General features: G+C 28.7%; 1 pseudogene; it reads left to right on the top strand.

Annotated features, from left to right (window-relative positions):
• Nucleotides 1-9,679: 9,679 nt before the first annotated feature.
• Nucleotides 9,680-9,785, top strand: LOC137827359 (small nucleolar RNA R71; annotated as a pseudogene).
• The last annotated feature ends 241 nt before the right edge of the window (nt 9,786-10,026 follow it).

The following is a 10,026-nucleotide window of genomic DNA, read 5'->3' as shown; positions in this document are numbered from 1 at the left end:
GAAAGGGGTTGGAGTGTTCAACTAGCTGTCTTCTTGTACTGGTTTTATGTCCCTCTCTATATTTCTTCATGTTTTAATAATACTGAAAATAAAAATAACATTCTGTAGTTATTATTTATAATTTATTTTAGTATCTTCTCGTAAAACTCCCATTAAATTCTTCTACTAAGCGGACTCACAAGATAAAAAATAAGTTAAGCGATCGAAAGAAAAAATTAAAAATATTTCATGGATTTTAAAAGTTCATCATAATAATAAGAATAAAATATAAATAAATATTTATTTTATATGCTTATTTTATAATTTATTAGATCATACATTTTAAAAAAATATTAAGTAAATTTAAAATATTGTTAAAAATATTTAAAACTCGTTTATATAAATTAGAGCATGTAAGGTCTTAGGTTAAAATTTTCACTTTCAACACTTTTTCAATCACTTTATTGATTTTATTTTATTTTTCTTAAGTGCGACTCGCAGTAAAATCACTAGGACAATCAGAGTTATAAAAATTTTCATGAATACAAAGTTATTTTTTCTTTAGCTAATAATATTTTATATCGTTTTTTATTTATATAAAATATATTGGAGTACTAAAAATATTAAATATTGTAAATATTTCAAATTTTCTTATATAATATTTTTTGTTTATTTTAAATTATAATAAACAAATAGTTAATATTATAATAAATAAATAGTTAAAATCTTTGTAGTTAATTAAATACAAATTTATAAATTTTATTAATAATATAAATTATTTTATATATAATAATAATTTTAGTATCTAATTAATTAATATATTATTTTTTATTTTTTATTTTTTATTTTTAAAATTTATTTTTATTTAATAATTTTTTTTATAGTGTATGATTTTAAGAAAATAAAAAAACTTAAATTGTCATTTGATAACTCCGTCTATCTTTCTTAAATGAAACATATCAATAGAATAAAACAAGAATTTTATAGTAATTAATAATTTTATTAGAGATTTGATAGATTTATTAAATGGAGAATTCACAGATAGAAAATCATTAAATAAAAAATCTTTTTAAAAATAAAAATAATTAGTTATTATATTAACTAAATTAAATATTATTTTAGTGACTAAAAAAATTATTGATATTTAAATTAATTTTTATTTTGATAAATAGTTTTTAAATTGGTATATAATTAGTTACTAATGTTTTAGCTACCAAATATTTAGATTTTAAAGTTGGTAGCTAATTAGATACCAATTGAAAAACTATTTATCAATAAGAGAAACTAATTTAGATACCAATTGTTTTTAGTCTCTAAAGTAGTATCTAATTTAATCAATATAACAACTAATTATTTTTTGTCTCTAAAATTAGTTTGTATTTAATAATTTCTTTTGTAGTGATTGGTAAAATAGGTAAATTCAGATTTTGGGACAATGTTTGCATGATAATGGTTAGGATTTCAACTGCAAGTTTGAGTTTTAATAATATATAAAGAAAGAGATCCATAGCCAAATTGTGTTAATGTTTTAGGTTGAAGGTGACGTCGTAATATCTTATATAGGTAAGCTTAGACCTCATTGATATTGTATATCCCCAATAAATTCATCCTTGAAAGACCCAATAGTATCGATGGTTCGTAGGGATGACAAAATAGACTAACCCAATCCGTTTTGACCACCTTGCTTTGGTCCGCAAAAAACGGGTCGAGACGGGCCAACCCCATAAGAGTTGTGGGTTAATTTTGTTGGTCCATCCCACATAATGATTAGCCTGCGGGTTTTGGGAGCCAACCCACATAAGCAAAATATTAAAAAAAAACCTACACGTAAATGTTGCAAGAATATTTTTTTTAAGTTTCTCATATTTTTTGCACCCCATGAGTCTATCATTAAGAATAAAATTTAAAAATCTAAATGTTAAGAAAAAATCCAACACCCTGTAATTTTGATTAAGTGTTGAAAACTACAAAGCATAAAACATGAATCATACATTGCTTGTAAGACAAATGACTTCAACAACAAAACATGTAAGACACAAGTGTTTTGTCTATCAGACGATACGACACTATGTAGTCCTTTCATACGTTTGATAAAGCATTATTATGATCAAATCATATGTTTATAAGATAAAAAATTATGTGCATTAGATCAAACAATACACATAACTAAGATTGTATTACTTGAACATATGTATGTGTTTATTCTATGATTGCAGAAATATTTATTGCCTTCATTTTTCAAATACATCTATTAAAGGTGCAAGCAAAAGTCAACATCAAATGACCTCTTAAGAAAAAAAAAACTATAGATGCTTTCTACACTAACCTCCTAACATGAAGAGCATTTTAACTCTGACTCAGATATCTGCCCTGTACGTGTGCACTTTTATCATGAATTGGTGCAAAATGTTAAGCTACTTAGGGAGATGAATATTGTCAATGAACAAGGACGTTGTGAAAAGAATGAACACATTTAAAGCTACTTGGAATCCAATTAAGCTCAAACGTAGAAAGGACATTGATGACTTTTTTTACGACAAGTGTAACGTGTCAGAAGTAATAATTTGTCTCTAATGGCTGATATCAAACCCACAAGGAAAAGTTGAATTCTCATGTAAAATATTCACTAAATAGAAAACAATAATTAAAGTTTGTTGGATGTTTGTTTTATGTGAGATTACAAAAATTGTAAATAAAACAAAGTAAAGAGTTGGTTGATTGAATTGGGAAAATTGGGATTAGGGTTTATCCTTCTCAGTCTTTTGTATTTTGAAAAGCATAATACTATTACATCTTTGATTGATATTGATGTCCATATAAAATTCATTTATATCGATTCCTCGCATATAGAATTATTAAGACAGTCTCCTAAATATCAATTCCTCGCATATTTATAAAAACTCTATCATTACGAGAAAATGTTGATAACAATTAACATTTCAAATCTATTCCTAGCATTCAAATATATTAAGCATTATCATTTAGGTCAGATACTTAAAAGCACTTTTTAGTCAAATTTAAGGATCAAAATGACAAAACAAGCATTAAGAATAAAATGACAATACCAATTATCAATCAAGAACAAAATATTATATTTAAATATCACCTCAATACATATAAGAGTTTGAATAGATTACTCATAATCCCAAATGATAGAATTAGCCACTCATGTTGGCCATTACAAGCAAGGAAAGCAAGAAAAGAAGATTCAAGATGTTTCTCCTTGACGACTGTCTCCTCTAGGGTTTTCAATCACCTTTCAATCACCTCTAGGGTTGTACCTCATGCCCCAAATTTAACATAGTTAGACTGAGCCTAAGTGACTCTTGCCTGGGCGTGATTGAGCTCGCCTGGGTGAGTTGTACGAGAAAAAGCCCAACTTCTCTGGACTTCTATTGGTTTAGGCAAGTTTTTGGGTAAGTTCTTAGCGTTCCAACCTCCCCTTTTCATCTTGTTAACCCTTTCATCTCCATTTTCCCCTAAAATTCTGAAATTAACACAAATTTGGGAATAAATCGTTCTTATTCATATTATAATCATAAAATATGTAAAAATGTTTAAATTCATAATTTAGGGGTTAAATTATAATTATTTTATCAATAAATATCTATAAGTATTTGTATTTTAATATAAAATATTACTAAAATATGGCACTTATCAGACATGCATAGAAGTTGAAGTTGCTCAACGACTATAAAAGACCTCTCAACAGATATCTTCTTTCAATGCTTATATAAATCCCTCCGCCGAGAAGAAAATCAAGTCAACAAAGGTAGCATTATGTCGAAATGTTGTAGAAATTCCTCATGCCTCTACAAAGCTTCAAAAAGAGATCTCACTGCCGAAAGCTTTGTCATATCCTTGTATTTGAAGAAGTCTTCAGAAAAACACTATGTGTGTTCATCGAACTACCTCAGAGAGAGAACTTATTCATTATATACATCGAAAGATGCAATCGCTTCCTACAGAGCAAAGAGAATTATTGGAACTAGGAGAGAGAGATTAAAGTTTGTATTCGTCAAAAAATGTTGTGCTCCCTAATAATGAGACATAATTATTTTTTGACCACCTTTAATCTTCCTACTTAAGCCATAAGTGATTGTTTGATAAACAATACTTGTTAAGCCGGGAGTGGCTTAGTAAAGAATACTCAAGGGAGTAGCCAGGGGTGGCTAGGTTTCCAAGAAATACTCGATTAAGCTAGGAGTGGCTTGGTAATGAATACTTGGTCCGGCCAATAGTGACTTGAGAAAAAATACTCCTTTATAAGGTCAATCATGAGTGACTGATCCGAAAGAATACTTATTAAGCCATGAGTGGCTTGGAAAAGAATACTCCATGGAGTAGTTGTGAGTTGAAAGAATACTTAGTTAAGCTAGGAGTGACTTGTGTCAAGAACCAATATAACATTAGTCTGCCTAGTGGAACTCAATCTATTGATTAAGAATTAGATGTAATCTGCTGCGACAAAAGAACCAATATAGATTATTGTGTATATTTCTCTCTTCCCTAATATATCTACATCACATGTTATTATTGATTATATTCATTGAAGAATGAGAGTTATAGTGAAGAAACAAACTTAAAAGTTATTTTTTATTCAATTATTACACTTGAGATTTTAACTTGCTATCATACAAAAGAATTATAATCTGATCATTTGTTAAAATCAATAAGAAAATACTGCAAAAAATGATTCAGTGAAGTTAGTTAGCTGCTAATGAAAATGATGCATTAATGAAAGGGTTACATTCTAATCCTTTGATAAACTCAATCCTCATCTGAGTACAGTCAATCAAACGATATTTACGATTTTTTTTTAAATTAGACAAAAACACAATTCAACCACCTTTCTTATGTTTTTCCTATTTTCACACTTATTAAACATAAAGTTCACATATACATTAAATAAATATGTCAAAGTTAAATCTTTCATGAACAATGAAACTTAAATAGAAAATTATCTAAGTAGCTAAAAGACTATAGTAATTAATCATCATTCTGCCTTGACTTTAAAACCATCATAGTTGTTGTTCCATTTTAATAACATTGAAATATAGTCGACATTTTTATTACGAGATTATGAGGGACAACTTGTCTTGTCCCGTCATTGTCCGTGTGGATTGAGCATTATATGAGACGGGCCTAAAAAGGCCAACAGGTTAAAATACTCGGTCCACCCTATACTTTTTCTAAAGGACTAGCGGACCGACCTACATAGTGTGACCATATTACTATCTCTAATAATTGTAACCGACTTAGACAAGTATATCTCTAATGGTTATAACCGACTTATACAATTTTAATTAGAAAATAAAATTTTAATGGTGGTACTTTGTAAGAGACATATATTTCATGTTAGAAAGACACTTACCAAATTTTAATCACAACCTAAAATTGATGGAAGTTTTCAAATTTTAACTATTCCTATGATAATAATATATATATGTTTGTGTATGTGAAAATGTTTATTTCTATTATTTTTTAATATATTAAATAAAATTTTCATCATAAAGTTAAAATTATAAGTTTATTATAAATTTTTGTTTGAGATCAAATTGTTGATGTTAGTATAAGTATACAAATTATATATTTAAACTCAAATATTTATACAATTTTAAAAGTAAATATTTAGAAATAATTAAATATTGAAGTTAATAAAATCATTTACGCATTTTAAAATTAACTTTTTACATCAAACACCTTTGTATAAGTTGACGATAGATATTTTTTATAGACAAGACAACTATATAGTTTGTGTACTGGTCGGTACCTGACAAGCCATGTCACTCGGTCTCGATGATCAACCGACTACATTAATATATATTAAATACGCTCAATAAATGACAAAAATGAAAATTTTGGAAATTCCATACGAATTATGACTATGTCCTACCAAATTAAGGTGATATCAATATACCAATATACTTCCCTATAAATCAGGGATCATGCTATAAATCAATTAGCAATTGATATTTGATTGATTCGGCCTATCACAACAAGGACCCATAACTAAATACTATAAATAAATCATTTACAGTGGTGTAAAGAAGGATCTGAGAAGAAAATATCTGCAACAACTGGGTTTATTACGAGAAAACTCATAATGTTCATGTCTATCTATTATGCGCCTTTGCATTTAGCATTGGGAAAACCCCATACAATAACTGTCATAGCTATACCCTATCTTTTATTTCAGTTCTTCGAAAATAGTCAAAAATAAAATTGAATTATGGATACAAGAATCCAAATTCAATACGTAATTTTAGTATTCAAAGAATCTTCTTTCAGAATCTTCCTTTTCAGTTTTTAAATCTCCTACTCTTTACACAAAGTACTTACTTAAGCGTCATAGTACCTTTTTCAGGTCCACCCCGACCGAGCACCAATAACAAAAGGAGGAGATTTGAATAAAGGTGCGAGGAGACAACCACCACATCAGCAATTGTACAACTAGTTCTAGATACTATCTAGGCCCTTCTTTGTCCATATAGGTACAATTGGGGCCAAAATAAAGAAGGTTTAAATTTCAATCTTTATATAAAATCTTAAAGATAAATATAATTTAAAAGTGTTAGCATGTTTTCTCTTGTGTAAATCTAAGGATATATGAAATGAACAGTACAAGGTGATTAAAAGTTTCTCATTTCTTCTCTTTATAAATGTTTCTTTGGAAGTATATTTTGTCTATAAGAAAATTATTAGATAAAATTAATTTTAGAAACCAAAACAATTAGTTACTATATTGACTAAATTAAATACCATTTTATAAGTTAAAAAGTTATTGGTATTTAAATTAGTTTATATTATTAATAAAAAATTATAAAGTAGTTTCTAAATTGGTATATAACTATTAACTACTAAGGTTTTAGTTATAACTACTTTATACTCTAAATTAGTCTCTATTATAAATTTTGATTAAGAATAGAAATCACTTTAGATACTAATAATTTTTTAGTCTCTAAAATAATTTTAATCTAGTTAATATAGTGACTAATTATTTTTTATTTCTAAATTTGGTTGTTATTTAATGATTTTCTTGTAGTGAAAAAACGTTTCAGATATGTTAAAGTTAAGATAAACTTTTCCTCCAATATTAAATGTAATTTTTTGAACAAATTTCTCCATAAATAAATTTTAGAAAAAAATGTAAAAAAAATAACTTGGGTAGAGGTTATCTTAACTTGATTTTTTTTTTAATTTTTTCCTTTTCTGTTTTAGAAGTTCTTAAAAATTCTATTTAAATAACTGGATATCTTCATATAATAAATTTCTTCACATATCTTCGGTAAGTTTAGTCACTATATTACGAGAGAAGGCTTATTGTAGTGGATCAACTCAATGAAGATATTTAAAAGTAGTTTAGTGGAAAAGAAATCTTCAACGACAATTCTCAACATATTCTAATAATGGTTTTAAAATCGTTGTTGATCAAGTCATAGTTAAAAATAGACATTTTTGATGATGAATAAAGCTATTATATATGAACCACTTATATCTACAGTTCTGTGCAAAATCACTGTTATATATATGCATTTGTGACGACGATTCTCATTAACAATTGTTACTAGGTGCACATAAGAAAAGAATGTAGGTGGGGGTTGGATAATGAGACCTTAGAATCTCTTTTTCACAATAGATAATTAGACTGTCTAGTTAGACCGTTTAGTGAATCGTCTAATAAAAAAATATAATAAGACTTTCTAAAAAATTGTTTAGTGAAATCGTCTAGTAGATAGTCCAATAGTGAGAATTAAAACAACAACAAAAGTATAGAGGTAGCAACACAAATGATTTATCCTGGTTCATCCAAATCCAGACTACGTCCAGTCCCCTTAAACAACTGCTTAATATTTTTCACTAACTAACTAGATATAACAAGTACTTTCACCTCTTCGGGTTCAACAAGTATTGGTTCAACACATATTATCACCTCTCCATGTTACATTGAGTATCATCACCTTTCTAGGTTACAAATTCTTAACCCCCCTAAGATTAAGAACTTGATGACTTTTTACGGAAAGTGCACCGTGTTGTTAGAAGTAATAATTTGTCCCTAAGGACGGATATTGAACCCACAAGGAATAATTGAATAATCAAGTAAAAGATTCAATAAATAGAAAATCAAAATAATAAAGTTTGTTGGGATTTGTTATGATGACAGTGATTAAAAAGAAAACAAGTCAAGAGTTTGTTGTTTCAATTGGAAAAATAGAGATTGGGGTTCATCTTTCTCACTCTTTTGTATTTTGATTAGCATGACAATATTGTGTCATCTGATTGATATTGATGTTCATATAAAAATCATTTATATCGATTCCTCGCATATAAAATTATTAAGATGCTTCCTAAATATCTATTCCTAAGAACTCATCAAACTTTGTGTTAAAATCTTCATCTATAGTTGTAGATTATCTTGATTCGTTTGTTGGATCTGCCCCCCTAATAATAGAACTTGTCCCCAGGCTAAAATATATAAGCTTCAAAATGATCGGAGGGCATATAGGGATTGGGTTGCCTTAGAGGATTTTTTTATTTTTTTTTAATTTTTTTTTTTTGTAAATTTTGCATAATGGCATTGTATCTATCCTCCGACTCTATATTTCTCTCTTAATATAGCTCCTATTCTTCAGAAATCTCTCAAATGTTGAATCTTTCTTCAGATTTCCTGCAAAATATATTTTAGGGAGCAAATTATCAAAATAAAAAAAAAATCTTTCCTTCTCTTTTTTTGAAGAAGCATGAGGATACGATAAATCTTTTTCAAGAACTCCTATCTCCTTATTTTTACTTTTTTACTCTATCTTTTTCCTCCTCACTTCTTTTCTTATCTCTTTCTTTCTCATCTCTTTCCCCCTCAGTCTCATATTTCCTTTCTTTTTCAGACACTACATTATTACCATCCCTTTCTCCTGCTATTCTACCACTTTCAGAGGCAATTTTATTGCAATGCTCTTTTGGGTTGGTTTGGGCATTGGCTGAAAATTGGCCACTTTGTCTCTCTACTAATTGTTTGGCAATCTGTCCCACCTAAGTTTCTATATTTATGATTGCCGCCATATTATTCTCTTGACTAACCATAGTAGCTTTCATGATTTTTTCCAAGGTTTCTTCAAATTTGTTCAGTCTTTCAGTAACTGAAGGATATAGGGGTTTTTGTTGTTGTTGTTGGAAAGGACCTTGCTTGTTGGATGAACCACTATCTTGATTCCGCCCTAAATTTTGATTTTGATTGTTTCTTCAACCTTGAGAATAATTGTTGTTGTTGGAGAATCCACCTTTCCTTCCCTAATTACTTATATGCTTCAGATGAATTATTTTGATAAGAATAGTGACCATTGGGATGATCACCTCCACAAAAATCACACCTGATTGGTTGACTCTGGCTTTGAGATAATTGCACGACTTGTAACTGTTGAGGCAATTTAGCCATTTGTGCAGTTAATGTTTCAATCTGTTGTGTCAGAATTTTATTCTGAGCCAAGATTGTATCTGAAGTATTCAACTCTAACAACCCTTTCTTTTGAATACCTTGTCTATCATGTTAGGCTTGATAATCAGTTGATGCCAATGCATCAATAATCCTTGTCGCTTGTTCTAGATCACAACCATCATTCTGTCGCCAGTTGCAGCATCTAGGAGCATATTAGTGTCAAATCTGAGACCATTAAGAAATATGCTCAGTTGAGCAATATCTTCAAACCCATGATTTGGGCATTTTCTCAACATCATCTTGAATCTCTCCCATGTCTCACAGAAAGCTTCATCTGCTCTTTGTCTGAACATAGAGATTTCAGACTTTGCTTTGATGTAGCGAGAGATTAGAAAAAATCTTTTCATAAATTTTTCCTCTACATCCTTCCAACTAGTGAGGCTCTGATTTGGATTTGATTTGAGTTATTCTTTAGCTTTTCCTGCTAATGAAAAAGGAAACAAGTGCTTATAAATAGTTTCAATATCAGCTTATTGAACACCCATTGTCCCCATTAGTTCATAAAATGTATCCAAATGTGTATATGGATCCTCATGATCCATTGTTATAAATTG

Source organism: Phaseolus vulgaris, chromosome 8 (genome assembly GCF_000499845.2).
Source record: "Phaseolus vulgaris cultivar G19833 chromosome 8, P. vulgaris v2.0, whole genome shotgun sequence".
Taxonomy (NCBI): domain Eukaryota; kingdom Viridiplantae; phylum Streptophyta; class Magnoliopsida; order Fabales; family Fabaceae; genus Phaseolus; species Phaseolus vulgaris.
Note: the sequence above shows the minus strand (reverse complement) of the source record. Positions and strands in the feature narration are given on the sequence as shown.